Genomic DNA, 15,458 nt, shown 5'->3' on the forward strand with positions numbered 1-15,458 from the left:
AGTAATTAAAAACAAACAGTAGCTTATCAGGGTGGCCAGCGCAACTTTGCCAGAATGCATCCATACTGTATTTTCCCAAGCTGAGTGTGACCTGTAATTTACCCATAGTGTGTCTTCTTTTTCTTAGCTGTAACATGAAAAACTTCACTGTAGGCTTGTCTTGTTGGGCTGTAGTAGGTGGAGGTTATGATGAATAGGAAATGGATTCTGGTTTTCAGGAGCATGCCTGCCGTGTTTCTTAACGCTCTGTTCCCTTCTCTCAAACTGTATCATATTCTCTAATTCTTCTATGATTTTTCTTTTTCTGGAAAAAGATTTTAATTGGCTTTAATTCACTTCTTTGCACGTTACAAGGACACTGTACTGGCAACGGTGAGAAGAAACTTATTCCAAAAAGAATAGCATATTTTGTAATGGCTTTCTATAATTTAACACATTTTGCATTGCTCTTCTCATTAAAAAATCATATCAAACAGGCCACTCTTCTAAATAATGTCATTTTGTGCATACTGCCATATTCCCATATTTCATATGCTAATATGGAAGGTATGCTCGACAACACTTAAGATTTACAAGAATTTGTATCCATACCAAGAGAGAAGTGCATCAGTAAGAGCATGTTAGAGAATGAATAGTTCAAATGTAAAGGGAATTATTAATTAATTCCCTTTAATTTAAATATTTAATAATTAATATTATTAAATATTAGAGATCTCTGGAGGGTCCTAGGCTTTTTATGAAATGACATACATTCTTCTGTGAGTTTATCTTCTATGATCATACCCTCAGAAAGTGTTAACTGTAAACTCCTTAAAAATATTTCTGCTCAACAATGAGACCTTTGACATTGTTCTGTTTTTTTAAGGAGTAACGTCTTTCACTTGAGTTGTTACATCTTCTTTATTTTTGGCATTGTTTACTGATAAATTTAAGTGTTAGCTAATCGGAAGAGAATTTCTGGTGTGTTTAAATGACCAGTTCCTACTTACTTTGCTCACTCAGTGTCAGCAGTATTCCTCAAACATGTAGTACGCTCTTCGTGCCATATAATGATGAAAAACACCACGCAGCCTAAAATATGCAGTGTCAAAACACTCCACCATTTATGTAATGTTTTACTGATTTGACAACTGCAATTCCAAATGTTAATGAAGCACCATGTACACTTCATCTAGCTGTATTATTTGCAAAATTGCAAAAATGTTTTTTCTATGTGAAAAGGCTGAGGATGTCTAAAAATCAAGGAAAAAAAAGCAGCTATTTCAAGGTAAACTACTGTAAAATTTATGAATTCTTTTCAAGATCACCTAGGACTTATTCAGTCTTTTTCCTTCAGCTGCCTTCTTTCTTTTCTTCTTTTTTTTTTTTTTTTTGAGGAAAGGCATAATTGTGGTGGGGGAGGATGATGAATAGGTTGCTTTTTAAGAGAGAGAGTCTTGCAATATTTTTCAAAAAAGAAAAAGAACTTGACCATATAAGGAGTTCTATATTTCTCTACAAACCTCATATTCAGCTAAATTGTAGTATGGTTACTTAAATCTCTTCTATAAAGCAGGATTTGGTGTGTGTGGGGGGGAAAATACATGTGAATATATTGTTAAAGTTAGTACAGGGACCTCATATCTGTTTTTCTCTCACTGTATCATTTACATTAAACTCTGCAGCTCAAAAAAAAAAAAAAACCAACTGTTTATAGTGCTGTGGAGAAGGAAAGATGCAAAACTTCTGATCAACCTTGCTTATTTTGATTTTTAATATACTAGTCTGACAAAGCTTATTCCTGAATTAGTTATATGAATATTTCTTTCCTTTCTCCTAATTACTTTATGTATCTTTTTTTTTTTTCTGGGAATGTATTTATTTATTTTTCAGTGGTTGTCCCTGTTTACTGAAAGAACTATTAAATACCATGCTCTGAGTTCCAACTGATGGCTAAGCAGATACTATAAAGCCTGTTCTGAATGTACTTGTACAAGCCATTAGATTTAATTAATACTTTAGATTCCGGAACACAGTTATGTTCTCTTTGTAATGGTAAAATGATGAGCAGATAACTTTTTTTTTTTCTTAAATGTTTAGATTATACATAGGGATAGTGGCTCCATCCTATGGTGGAAGAGAAACCTGCATCAGATCAATTAGGTTAGTTGCTATAGTGATATAAAATATAATGTAATATTCTCCCTCTAAACATTGGTAGATTCTCGTCAGGAGAAGGCTGTTGAGTAGATTAAAGTAGTAAATTAGGCTGCTAATATACAAAGTTCACTTGTGCGTCTACCAAGGAGTTTGTTCACTCATCAGAAGCATCATTAAATGTAAAAACAGTCTAGAAATGCTATCCTGGTAGAGGGGGAACACCTTTAACTGTAATTTGGAGTTATAGGAGCTGTTGCATTTCTTGGATCTCAGACATGCGTTCTACATAATTAATGAGCAGTAGAAGATCACACAAAGTACGTACAATGAATTCCTTAAGTTACTGTTTGAATGTTGTGAAGGTGCACTGAATTGTTGTTTTTTTTTCTCCTTTTGTAACAAGACTTTGCATTTTTTTTGCCATGTTAAAAAGGTCAGTGAATCAAGTGAATTTTCTGTGTTATCACAGCTGTGTACTAACTACATGAGAAATCCAACTGATGTGTTTTAGATTCAGCATGATTTTTCTACTGCTTTTTTTTTTTTTCAATTGGTTTGGCTGTAAATATGGAGGTTCTTTTTATAGGTAAATAATGACTTTTAAACAACAAATGATTCAGCGTTAGTGAAGCTGTGGCTATTACGAGCTTTTGATTTTCCATATTTTTTTTCCATATTTTGTACTGTTTTGTAAGCATAAGGAATAGAACATTACACCCCTGTGGTGTTTTGCTGTTCTATTAAAGTAATACTTTCAAAGACAAGCAAGCAGTTTATATATTTATTTATTTTGAAAGGCTGTATCAAAACCAAGTACTTGAAAAGTTCACTTTCATGTTCTAAATATTGTGCTTGGAAGAGAGCAATATGAAGCCCAGGTGATGAACCTCTCATTTATTTATTATCAAAATGCAAAGTATTTCCTGTAACTCAATTCTGCATTGTTAGTGCAAGTTATTTCACAGAAGTTAAGCCCTTAGCACAAATAAAAAAGCATTTGAAAGACTTGGCCTTGTACTATGAAAAATGCTGATAATTCCTATTAAAAATATTATGTTGATCTCATCTTAATTTGAAATTCTGTTGTTAAATGTTGTTGGATACTGATTATTTGAGAAATACCTTTTCATTGTCCTGTTCTGTGATTACATTGTCTAGAAAGCAATGGTTACTATAGTCTGCAGATCTTACAGTTTCCTTGCACTTCTTGAGACTACTATCAGGGATAAACATTAGCAGCGACTGTCGCCTGGACGCTTCTCAAATGGGCACTACTGCATCATCATCTATGGGCTACTGAATAGTTGTTGAATGATAAGTGGTCACTACTGGTTTACATTTTACGTAAATCAGTCTCTACTGAATAAAGGACTGCAGCTCCCATTGCTAATCCTATGTCATACATATCACTTTCTCTGTTTTTTACACATGGAAAAAATTAATAGATCTGTACAACTGGTCTGTAGTTTTATTAGGTTTTCTGCAAGAATTACTGTACTTGTATTTTTCCAAAACTCTGTGCACAGAATTAGTGTGACATATGAAACAACAGTTAGAATTCAAACTTTCTTCACTTTACTTCTACATTACATAATCTTTTATTGCATTAAATAAAGCAAAGATATTAAAGTTGTCCTGTTGTATAATATCCCTGCTACACCTTTTTAGGAAGGTTATTTAAAAAAAAAAATAAAACCAGCGCTTTAAATATAGTGGCCTCTGTAACGCTCTACTATTCCCCAATGTGAGTACTCAGCTGACGGGGGGATTGTAATTTGTTTGCTTATAAGTAGTTAGCTTGTAATTTGTCCAGATGATCTTTACATAGGACTCTTGGGCGTCAACATAAGAAATGGTTTATTACTGCCTTTAATGTTGAATTCAACTCTTTAAGGATGAGTAATCACTGTTTAGAAATGCTCAAATGCATCCTCAAATTCTGCAAGCTACTGCTTCCATGCAAGTATAGCACAAGTCATAGATACAATGAAAAGCAGAGAAGGATAGAGACTCTAGGAAGAAATGAATCTTCTCAATTAAATATATGGCATAGGCTTCTCCACATCCTTCAGTAGGGTTGTAGGAGAGAGTTCAAGATCTCATAGCATGTACTGTGAAAACAGTATTGGGAGTGTGCAGTAGAGCCCCTTTGCTCTGGCCTCTACTGCCATACCACCAACATCCACCTCTGATGTCAAGGGCTGCCACTATAGACTAAGAGACATTACTTTCTGAGCAGCCCTAGGAATTTATTTTAGATTTCCTGCTTTCTTAGTGAGTATTCTAGCTATAAAGCTATTATTTGAAACAACTAGGCTTGCGTCTGACGTGCTAAATACGTTCTTGTTGTAGGTGTGTCTTGAATGTGGTCATTAACACAAAATGCTTTTGAATACTGAACTATGGACAACAGTGTAAAAAGCAAGGACAAGTCTAGATAGTGTTGATTAACCATAATCTTTCAGGTTTTATTATTTGTTGCTAAACTCAGAATGGAATGTTTTCATGCTTAGGCTCATATTTGACCAGATGTGTTGTTCTGCTGTTGGACTGGCAATTTATTTAGTTATTTTGGGGCTGTTTAAAAGGGAAGTTACACTTTTTTTTGCACAGACAAATAGCAAAATGACATATTGTTGAATTTTTGGGAAGTCATGTCTTTGGGGATATACTTTTATGTTAGACCTGCAAATAGGAAAATCTTGTGTAGTGACAATTTGGAAATACATGAACTATATGAAATATATGCATTTTCCAGTATTTTTGCTGTAGACATTTATTTCAAAGATTTTGTGCATATTTTTAAATGAGTAGACTGCCTAAAACATAGGAATTGCAGATATAATTGTGTATGATTTTGCATTCATATGATGATCTACTGATCTCCCAAAGACTTTGTGACCTGTCCTATTTCAGGCTTTGGACAGAGTGTTTTTTTGTCACCTTCTTTCAAACATTTGATTGCCCTCAGGTAACAGCAAAGTATTTTGTCTAACTCTGGGATGAGGACCGTAATAGGATATTCCCTAGTAGTTAGCTAGCTAGCTACTCAACATCACCACGTTCTTTGCATCTTCTAGCTTTTCTTTAAGAGCCTGTAACCCTGCACATCAATTAAGTTTTCCTAATGTCCAACCTGAATCTCCCCTGATGCAGCTTTAGGCCATTCCCTCCTTGCTGTCCAACAATGGCAGCTCCTCCTCTTTCAAGGAGAGAACATGGTAATAGGATGGAATCTTACACTGCTTTCAAGATAACATACCTGGTAAAATAAAGCTTCCTTCTGTCTTTGTGACTGGAACTAGCAATTTGAGATATGACCCCCTTGTTCTTATTAGCGTTTTGATGGCTCAGAATGGAGTCTGTCTTCGTCTTTAGTCTGTTTTATGTGCAGGTTAATTCCTGAGTGCTGTTAACAGATATGTTCTGTTTGTATTTTGTGTAGCAAAGACTGAGCAAAAGCTCAGAGCAGAATGCCAAAGAGACTGGTGACAGTTCAAATTGCACTGATTGTACTGATCCCTGATTTTCTTCCATGACAAAGTAGAGTCGTAGTGACCAGTTGTACTCAAGCACAAGGGTAGAATCTCCTGGTTCTTCTAGCTAACAAGTCTGTGTCATTAAGGAGAGAAAGGTCCTTAATTCTTACAGAAGGAAGAAATTACTTGGTATGGGGAAAACAAAAAAAAATTGGGTTTCCGAATTCTATCTATCAAAATGTAAAAGGGAATTTGTATTCTTCTTAATCAGTGTAATTTATGATGGCTTTTACCTTTGGTCTTAGGCCTATTTTTTTGGTCCTGATTGTCTCAGGACTCTGATAGTGACAAATGGATTCTAAGTGATGATACTCGGACAAAATGACATACTGTTAATGCCAAATGCCTGCATTACTTTTAATACTCTCAGATGTCTGTACTCCTCTTTGTGGAATATTTAATTTTTACATTAAACTATACCACTGCAGCTTGGTAGAACAGCTTAGCCAAACAGTAGAAGTGAGTCTAAGCTAAGCTTCTGCATTTTTCTTTAAATGATCCATTTGCTGACAGAAATGCAGAAAGGCTGTGGAACCAGAAACTTCTGACAATTTCTTACCTTTCTTCAAACTAAACTAAAATGAGAGTATCAGATATTGTGAAAAGTTATATGTTACTGATGGCATTCTCTGGTGTTACTGAAAGGGTTCACCATTTTCTCTTTTTCTCTTCTGGATATAGATTTGAATCATAACAATATAAAATTATTTTCTGAATTGAGCTAATACGGTTATCTGAGTTAATCTTGAAAATGATTTTAGTGAAAAATAGCAGAAGTCTGTTCCAGTGCTTTTTCAATACACTCTGTCAGTAGTACTTTATTGAACATTCACCTCAAGACTCATCTCAAGATGAGTAAGTGTATAAGCGTTTATGCATGTGTATGCTCTGTAAAAAAAACACAAACACTTCAATATTAAAAAAAAAAAGCAAGAAGCCTTAGAAATTGTTCTCACTGAATGTTATTTAAAGGTGATAGTTTCCCTGAAATCATTGCCTATAGAGCATTAGACCTAGCATGTATTTATATATCTTAATACTCAGGTTAACAATACTTCTAAGATACCAAAAATAATTTATGTGTTTGTTTTCCTGTTAGGTTATCAGCTCCAACTAGAAGAAACAAATATTTATGTTAAAAAGACATGGCAAACACATTTTGCACTTTTTGAATGAGATTGATCTTTCTTTAATTAAGATTCCTGCAGTACAGTCATTTACATTTATCATAATCTCCTTTTAAAGTCAATGGAAATTGAGATAATTGACTGTGCAAGACATGCAACCTACTTTAGATACCTTTTTGTGGCATAGTTTGCCTCAAACTGCATTATGTTTAGTTTTGTGGACCATAATGCAGCTTAGACAATTGAAAGATAACGTGTTATCAGAGGAATCCTACCCTTTGTGACAGCATCTTTAGAGTATTGCTTATGTTATTTTCAAGGTCCACACTTAATGTTTAAATGCTTAATTTTATGTAAACAGCTCAATGTTTCTGTAGGGAAGAAAGGGGAAAAAAAAGCGTGGAAAATTAGGCTTGTGGTAAAGATTCGTTAAGAGTGTAGGTCAAGATACTGAACTGTTGCAGCAAAGAATTTGTGTAAATTGAGAGATGTAGTTGGCATGCAGTACTAGGATCTTCTGAAGACATCTTTGCAAACAGCTTGTGTCCTGAACATTTTTTTGCAATATGTTTTGTCTTACTGTGCTTACTTTGCTCCTGTTTCATTGCCAGTATTTTCACACTCTAGACACTAAAAATGCTGTCTTTTCCCCCAAAGCTGGAAACTAGGTGAAATTTAGGTCAGTGTACCAAAGTTTATTAACTTGACTGTTGTGCTTTCATCATTTTTAGGCATGTTCTGTAGAAAACATTATTAAACATTTCTGCACCATGCAAAATTTTACAGTGTGATTAACTTATTTTAATCACCTGCTAGTGAATTAGCTAAGAAAAAGTTTAGAGATTAACAATGTGTATATATATGTATAGGAAGCTGCAGGGAAGAAGAAGACTAGAAATAAAATCCTTTAACTCTTGGTTAGTCCTGAAGTAGTCAGGCAGTTGGACTAGCTGATCTTTGAAGGACCCTTCCAAAAGAACTTATTTATTCTACTCTATGTTCTATATTATTTTCACCTTGAACATCAGAGCCTGTATGAGTTGCTCACAACACTGAAGTGCCACCCCCTCATCTCCTCCTGTTCTTCCTTCTCCCCCTACTGGGAAAACAGAAACCATTTTTGAAAAAAAATGCACATTATGCTTGTTAGAGTACTGGCCTGTGCTAAAATGCTTTCCAATTCTGTGTTTTTCAATGCAAATGTCTCTTTTACAGTCCTTTTCGTCTTAAGAGGTTTTTGTTTTTGTTTTCCAGACTTTATTCTTTTATCTGTATCTGATCATTCAACGAATACATTCCTACTTTTTATGTTTTTCCATGGTATGTATCTTCACTTTAGGTTGTTCATGGACATTTTTTGTCTAACAGCTGAGCAAAACTGGGTTTGCTTTCTGTATAGCTAGAGATCCCTACCTTAATCTTATCTATAAATGTCATTATTTTTAATATAATCTTACTGAGAATGCCTTACTGAAGAGACTTTTAACATTTAATAATGTTATATGGAATCTTTGCTATGTTTTGTAGAGTTTTGTAAAGTGCTGCTGCAAACTCTCAGGGTGATAACAAGTTGCATGAACTGCCACTTGTAATTACAATAAATGGATTTGAGGAATTTCAGATACAGTTCCAAGGAATTAGTTTGAAAACAATTTATAATACTTAGTTGGTGGCATTTCAAAGGCAATTTCTGTGAAACAGCTTAATCCTTATCTGTTTCCATTCTGACATTTGACAGGAATATAGGTAAGCCAGTATATTCTTTGGCACAAATATTATTCTGACTTTATGAGACTGATATCGTATTGAGCATATGTTACACTAAGAATCATTGCTTAATGTTTTCTCAGATAATTTATCTCTATATAGAGGAAAGGGATGTGCTTCAGAATCCTCGGTTTTGCAGTATGAAAATAGTCTTTTCCTCTTGAGGTCTTAATATAATATGCAAAACAAAACAAAGCAACTACTTTCCTCATTATTCGTGTTAAGCCCTTAAAATTTCTGTAGTGTTTTTCTTTTTGTCTCTATCGCAGACCAAATCTGTAAAATCAAATAAATATTTCATACATTATCTTAATAGAGTTCATTCTCAATATATTTCACAGCCTTTCTTTTTGCTGCTTGTCACAACTGATGCCCATTTCCTTCCCGAGAGCTTCTTTTAGAATGTAGTGCTCTGCGTTGGTGCAGAATCTCAGTAATAATTTTTCTACATTTTTCAGTTTGCTTTATTTTTCTTAACTAAAGTCAGGTGAATTGGCCCTACTATTCATCTTGCTGCTTTCTGAAATGCTTTGTCTATTACTAAGTCTGACAAGTACAGCTATGTGAATCACGTTGGCTTGCTAGTGACTTCTCAAACAAATTAACTTGATTTATGTGTAGAGGCTTTTCTTCCCAACTGCTAGCCCTGCAGAGGTTTGAGAATTGCACTTGATTGTTTTTCTTCCACATGCATCATATTCTCTGAGCCCAATTATAAACTCTGATCATTTTGCATGTATGTATGTTATTAGAAGTTAGTGAAACAGCAGTGTGAATAACGCGCGTCCAACACCAGATTTTATTTTTTCTTCTGTGATTCTGAATTAAGTTAAAAGAATTTTAAAACAGCAGAAGTGAGATGCTGAGGAAAAACATGCTTCCACTTTCAATGCATGGGATTTGAGCAAACATTTTTAGTTTCCATTTTCTCAACGATGGGAAGAGAGGTAGAGCATTTCTCAGGCAGTAAAAGTAATATTGCATTTTATGGAGGTACAGTAGACCTGCATGCTTGAGGCAATATTCTATCATGTCATTCTTCCATGACCAAAATGCTGGAGAACCATGTTACATGGTTGTTGTGTTATTTGTCATGATTGGAATATCTAAATTTTAAATACGTTTTAGTATTATTCAAGTGATGTATGTTTTGTGTGACAAAAGACAACCTATGTTTTGGCTGGATGTTATACATTTTTCCAGCTGTGAAATAGCTCTTTAAGATAGATAGCAGGAATATAAAACATAAACCATGGTCTTTGTTTGAGAGACATCTGGAAAAGGTAATTTTTGGCTAGTAACATAAATCATGGAATGAAAATTTCAGACCTCTTCTGTAAAGTCTAAGAGCAGTGTTTCTAAAGTTTGCTTTCAACATCTTTTGTGTTCATATTTTGCTTTCTGTTTTACTCCAGTCATTTTGAAGACTATGTATTTTTACAAATGCATATATTTTTTCTTAGGATGTAGCATTGTATTTGAACTTAACTTACCAAAATATGACTTTATTTCCCAGATCTCTAAATTCACCAGTTTATTTTCCTGAAGAGGAGAGATAATCACAAGATTTTTATTTTTTAATGGGAAGGAAATATGGAAGGCTTGGAAGTAAAAAAACAAATGTGTTTAAAGAAGGAAGAGAGGAAATAAAATTGTTAATCCTGCTGTTGACAAGTTGAAAAGAACTGGAACTTAGATTTTAATTTGCTGATTTTGATAGTGTTTCTTTAAAAGTCAGCAGAGAGCTTTACAAATCAAGAACAGCTGTGTGACAACTGCCCACTGGAGAAAAACCTATCCTTAAGAAATGAAAGCACAGGACTTTACGCTTATGCTTGTTTGTGCATTCATTGCTTTTTCCTTTTACTGTCATCTCAGGATTGATTGATGTATAAACACATGGTTGCAGATACAATTAAGTCACATGATACTCTGGATCATCAATTTGAGTTTTACTTCATTTGAAATGAAGTTATCGTATTGGTTTACTTATATCTTGTAAGGGACCTTTGAGAGGAGTAATTTTTGTTTATTTAGGAATATTTTGGTCAGTAAATGTAATTTTTTCTTTGATGGGTCTTTCCTGCAACATTATATGAGAACACTTTAAATATTGATAAAAGCAGTTCTTTCCAGTCCTATAAGGTAAAGAGCTTTATTGATTTATACGGTGTTAGATACATCTATGGCTGCAAATCATCTAAAGAAAGCTAAGAGTTGAGTTCAGAGATTGCTTTGAGGTAGTGGTTTGTGTGTCCAGCCTTGTTTATTTCTTGCCTTTTGCAGAGGCACCTGGTTTTGAAACATTGCTGCTTGTGAGGAACCTGTACGTATTGAAAGATAGAACGTCCAATACCATGCTTGCATAATACAGGAACTGTCTTAGTGGAGGAATTAAAGCTGTTGAAAGTAATCAAAGTCTTAGTTCCCAACAGTACTGTAGCTGAGGCTGGAAAAATGGATTTTTTTTTTTGATGTGTATTTGTCTAATTATTCCAGTTGTTACACACACACATACTGACACTGTTGGAGTCTCAGCCAGGAGGTTTATGCACTTTTAGTGGATAACCAGGAGATTACAACTTTTAGCTCTCTAAAATACCATTATGGCAAAGAAAAAGAAAATTATTTCAAATTGAAAGTAGCTGCTATTGGAACTATGCTTAGGCAGAAAGAAAAACGTGTTGCGTGGTATATTTCAAAATAGCATAATCTATCAGTTATTATTATTTTGGGAAAATGACCATAATGCTTATTTCCTGAAAAAAAGCATTTTGAACTGGTTTAAATACACAAGATGAGGAATGATTTATTGTGTGTAAGCAAATGAAGAGACTCCTTTTAAATCAGTTGCAGATAAGGAAGGAGAATTAATGGTGAAAAGAGTGTTTGTTTGTTTTTCCCTTGAACTTTGATTTTAAATAACTAATGATGAAACAACACATTGAAGATTTCAAGAGTCTCTGAGGTAACGAAACTAACAAGGGAAGAATAGCTTGCAAGCCCGAGATCAAAATATCAAAATATCTACCAAATTTTACCTAATTAAATATACTTTTTTAAAAAAAGCTAGATTACTAAAGTTGGGATTGAAATATCACTCTTAAAAATGTGCTTTTGTTTTCTGTTCAATATGATAAAATATGAAAACATTTTCATGTAGTATCTACAAATACGGCATATTTTTTTTCCTAGAATGTCATTTTACACAGTGATTCTGACTGCATTTAAAATAAGCACGTACACAGCAGAAGCCTCATTTTATAGCAGATTTTTTTTCCTCCATTGCTTAACTAGTTTCTATACAAATAGGAAGCTCATTTATGCAGGATGAATCTCAATTTTCCATAAACTATATTGATTTTAGAATAACAATAGGCTTCTAAATGTAAATGTATTTCCTATATATGTTTTTGATAACACTGGAGAAGAGAGGTTGTGATATGTTGTTTTTTTGTTTGTTTGTTTGTTTTGGAGGACAGGCATAATGCAGCTGCTGTTTTTATGTTTGATGACAGACATATTGCATCAAGTAAATTAATATATTTTTAAAGAGAAGTGAATAAATTCTAGGAAATCTTTGTGAGCAGTATATTTGGCTGCTATGATGAATCAGGCAAAACAAAGTAGTTTCTTTTGACATGTCAAGTATACACTCTGAATTTGTGAAGCTCTGAAACAAGTGTCAAGGAATTTTATGGGCCCCATTACCTTTCAGGTTCATAAAACTCTGCCAACAAACATATCCGTCTCTTTTGCAGAATAAATAGCTCAATAAGTTAATAGGAGTCTTTCTTTTTTTCTGCGTAAGAGAAGAACTTTAGAGTGAATTAATCTTAATAAATTGCATTTGTATTTTATTCCATTAATCTTGTGCGAATTAGTATCAGAATGATGCTAATACTGTTTTAACATCTTTTTCTTCATTGCCAAGAATGGCAAACATAATGTCTGTCTTGGAATGGTGATGCCATGAGAAACTGGGCTTACTTTGTACAAGTTTTCATTGCTTGATGTCTGTTTTCTGTTGCTGAACAGAAGCTCTTGAGTTTTGTCCAGTTTGGAGATTCATTTCCCTATAAAATCACAATTTCCCCTTCCTTCTATGCATACGCTGCAAGTATAAAATTCTGAATGATTGCTTCACCATCCCCCATCCAACCTGAAAAGCAGGTATGTTCCAGGACATCTTGCTTGAAACTCAGAAAGAGTACATCTTGTTTAGTAGGACAAGAACAAACATGTTTGTAAATGGAAGTGATTGTAAAGAAAGTTTGTTTTTCAGAGCACTTCTGTCAGCCTTCCAGCGTAATTTTGGCCTTCCTGCAATTTGGTTCTTAGCAGCTTCTCTCTAGACAGTTGCATTTGACAGAGCTTACATTCACAATCAGTATGAGGATGAGTTGAATGTTGTGAACATGCTGTGCTACTAACACTCAGATCCTAGATCCTATTAACAAGTAAATAGAATGAGTGTTATCATTGTGCGTCTGAAGATGGTAGGCAAAAGAAATAAAAAAATAAAAATCCTTTACTATCCTGAGTTTGGTCACAGAAAAATGACCCAAGTCATCTCAAGCCATTACTTTTTCCCCTCTGCTGCTGTCTTTGGGATGGAAAAAGGAGTATTTGGAGGTCAGCTGTACCAGAGCTGCCAGGGGTCTTAAAATAAAGGATTGTTCCTTTGTTTCCCTGTAAGGAGAAGGTCATCGAGCCACAGGTGCTGTCTCAGCCTGGTGGCCCGGTCTGAGGCCCAACTGACAGGTGGTGGTGTTTTTACTACTATATTGAACACCTTGCTTAGAAAAAAGTATCAGATGCTGTCCAGCAGTTGGGAATGCGTCTAGCTCTGGTGTATTTGAGTGTTGCGTGGTTTGGTACTTTTAACACCTGGCATCAGCAGTCACGATCAAAAGAAGTCTTTTTAGGGTAAATAAACATGATGTCCATTTCTGCGTGTATATGTTGAAACTCAAGATCAAAGTCTTGTTACTGCATTTATGGAGAAAGTTGCTTTGTTAGAAAATATTGTGTGGAATTCTCTTAAGAAAAATCATTTATTTGACCCCTTTTTAGAAGAACTGTACATTTATTAAAACTGTAGAAAAGCTATCGATATTTTCTTGATTGACATGGCAGTGGAAAGAACAGGGTAGAGCTTAATCTTCACTGAGTCCCAGTACATCTTTTGTTCTTCAAGTATGTATATAACTCTCTACTTAAAAATTATGGCAAAAAAACCTAGTAATTCATGTTCTCTTGTTTTTTTGATCATGTTGTTAAAACTTGCAATAAAATGGAAAAGGAGAGAAAGGGATAAAGTGGTTGCTTTTCTCTTAATACATCAAGCTCCCTTTTTCAACATTTTTTGATACATTAGGTAACTACTGTAGTGTGTCAGTGACTGGAGAATTTTCTTAGGATTGTATATTCTTAACTGCTGATATGTGTGAACAGTTTTTATCTTTTTGTTCCTTCTCACATTGATAATTATTTGAAAATTTTCTCAGTCTTCATACATTTTATTTCAGTGCTTTGCTAATAATTCTCTAACAACTTACTGGTATCAGCAATTATTCCCAAAGTTGAAACCATTTTTCACAAAAAATGATATGATTGTTCTAAACAGCTACTTCTCCTCCTCATGCTTTCCAGATAGTGAAGTCAGAAGTGCAGATGTTTCCTACTAAATGGAAAGAATTAATCTTTTTTTTTTTTTTTACACGAAAAATCAAATAGCTGTTGCAGTAGTCTCTGTATGTAGAAATTCTTGTTTGGCTGGTTTAAATGTTTTAGAACAAATGATTCAATGTCACCGTTATTTGATACAAGTCTGGGATATTTTGTGTTTCAGTCAAGGGTCTTAATAATGTTGAAGAATGCCTTATATCTAATGCCTCAAAGAGCAGTTATATTTGGCTTGCACATATCAAGAGAAACGTATTTAGGTTGCATTTAAAAATGCTGCAGATATGAGTATAGGATGAAGTGTAATGCCAGTGAATGATATTGAAGGCTTAAAAAATGGAAAAGGGATCAACTGCAGTTAGAGAATGTACAATGTCATGTGCTTATTAACTATCCACATGAATTTTTGAAGTAAAATGAGAGCTCTTTGATTGTCATCCAGAAAAGAGGTTCTTAGACCTTGTGGAATTCCTTATGGAATTGTTGTCTGCATCACCTGAAATCTTACTTGTTGTTTAACTCTGTTGAACTCATTATTAAAGGCTCTTAAGTTCAAATTTCAAGTTACAGCTCTAATTTCTCTTTCTCATCAATATTATATGTCCGGTGGTAATGTACTTGTTCTGAGAAGTTACCATAGTGAATACTGGGAGAAATCCCTCTCTTTATTTAACACCTCTTGTGCTGATAAAATACGTGCGAGTACCCAAAATTGCCTGGTATCTTCATAGCGTATGGGCTACATCTGTATTTAGTTCAGTTGTTTATTCTGAAGCATAAAAACAAATGCATTTGGTTCTATCAAAAAGTCGTTCAGCCTGGTAATCACAGCAGTAGCTGTAAATGAGTACTTAGGAAAGCATGAAGATAGCACTTGTCCCAAAAGCCCTTCAATCCTTTTGCTCTTTTCTGCTCAGAGAGTCCTGGGTTGATTGAGATTTCTAGGCAGTTGGTAAACCACAGATTATTTCTATTAAATTCATTTAGCAGTGGCATTGAGATATGAAGCTATTGTTTTGCCTCCTTTATCTCATTGGGTCATAAGACACCACTAACTAGTGTAATTTAGAATAGCAGTATTATGACATCAATAGTATCCAGGTGCAAGAGACAGCAAAACATAAGAATTGAGAAAACCTGTTTATAAAGTGATTTAAATTATTTTCAATATGATGGATAAGGCTTCAGTCCACTTTTT

At 34.2% G+C, this 15,458-nt stretch overlaps 1 protein-coding gene across 5 annotated transcripts in view; it reads left to right on the forward strand.

The window, feature by feature from the left end:
* FAM19A5 (family with sequence similarity 19 member A5, C-C motif chemokine like) overlaps positions 1 to 15,458 on the forward strand; it is a 416,638-nt gene that overhangs the window by 1,437 nt on the left and 399,743 nt on the right. The window lies entirely within an intron of this gene.

This window comes from Numida meleagris, chromosome 1 (genome assembly GCF_002078875.1).
Source record: "Numida meleagris isolate 19003 breed g44 Domestic line chromosome 1, NumMel1.0, whole genome shotgun sequence".
Classification (NCBI taxonomy): Eukaryota; Metazoa; Chordata; class Aves; order Galliformes; family Numididae; genus Numida; species Numida meleagris.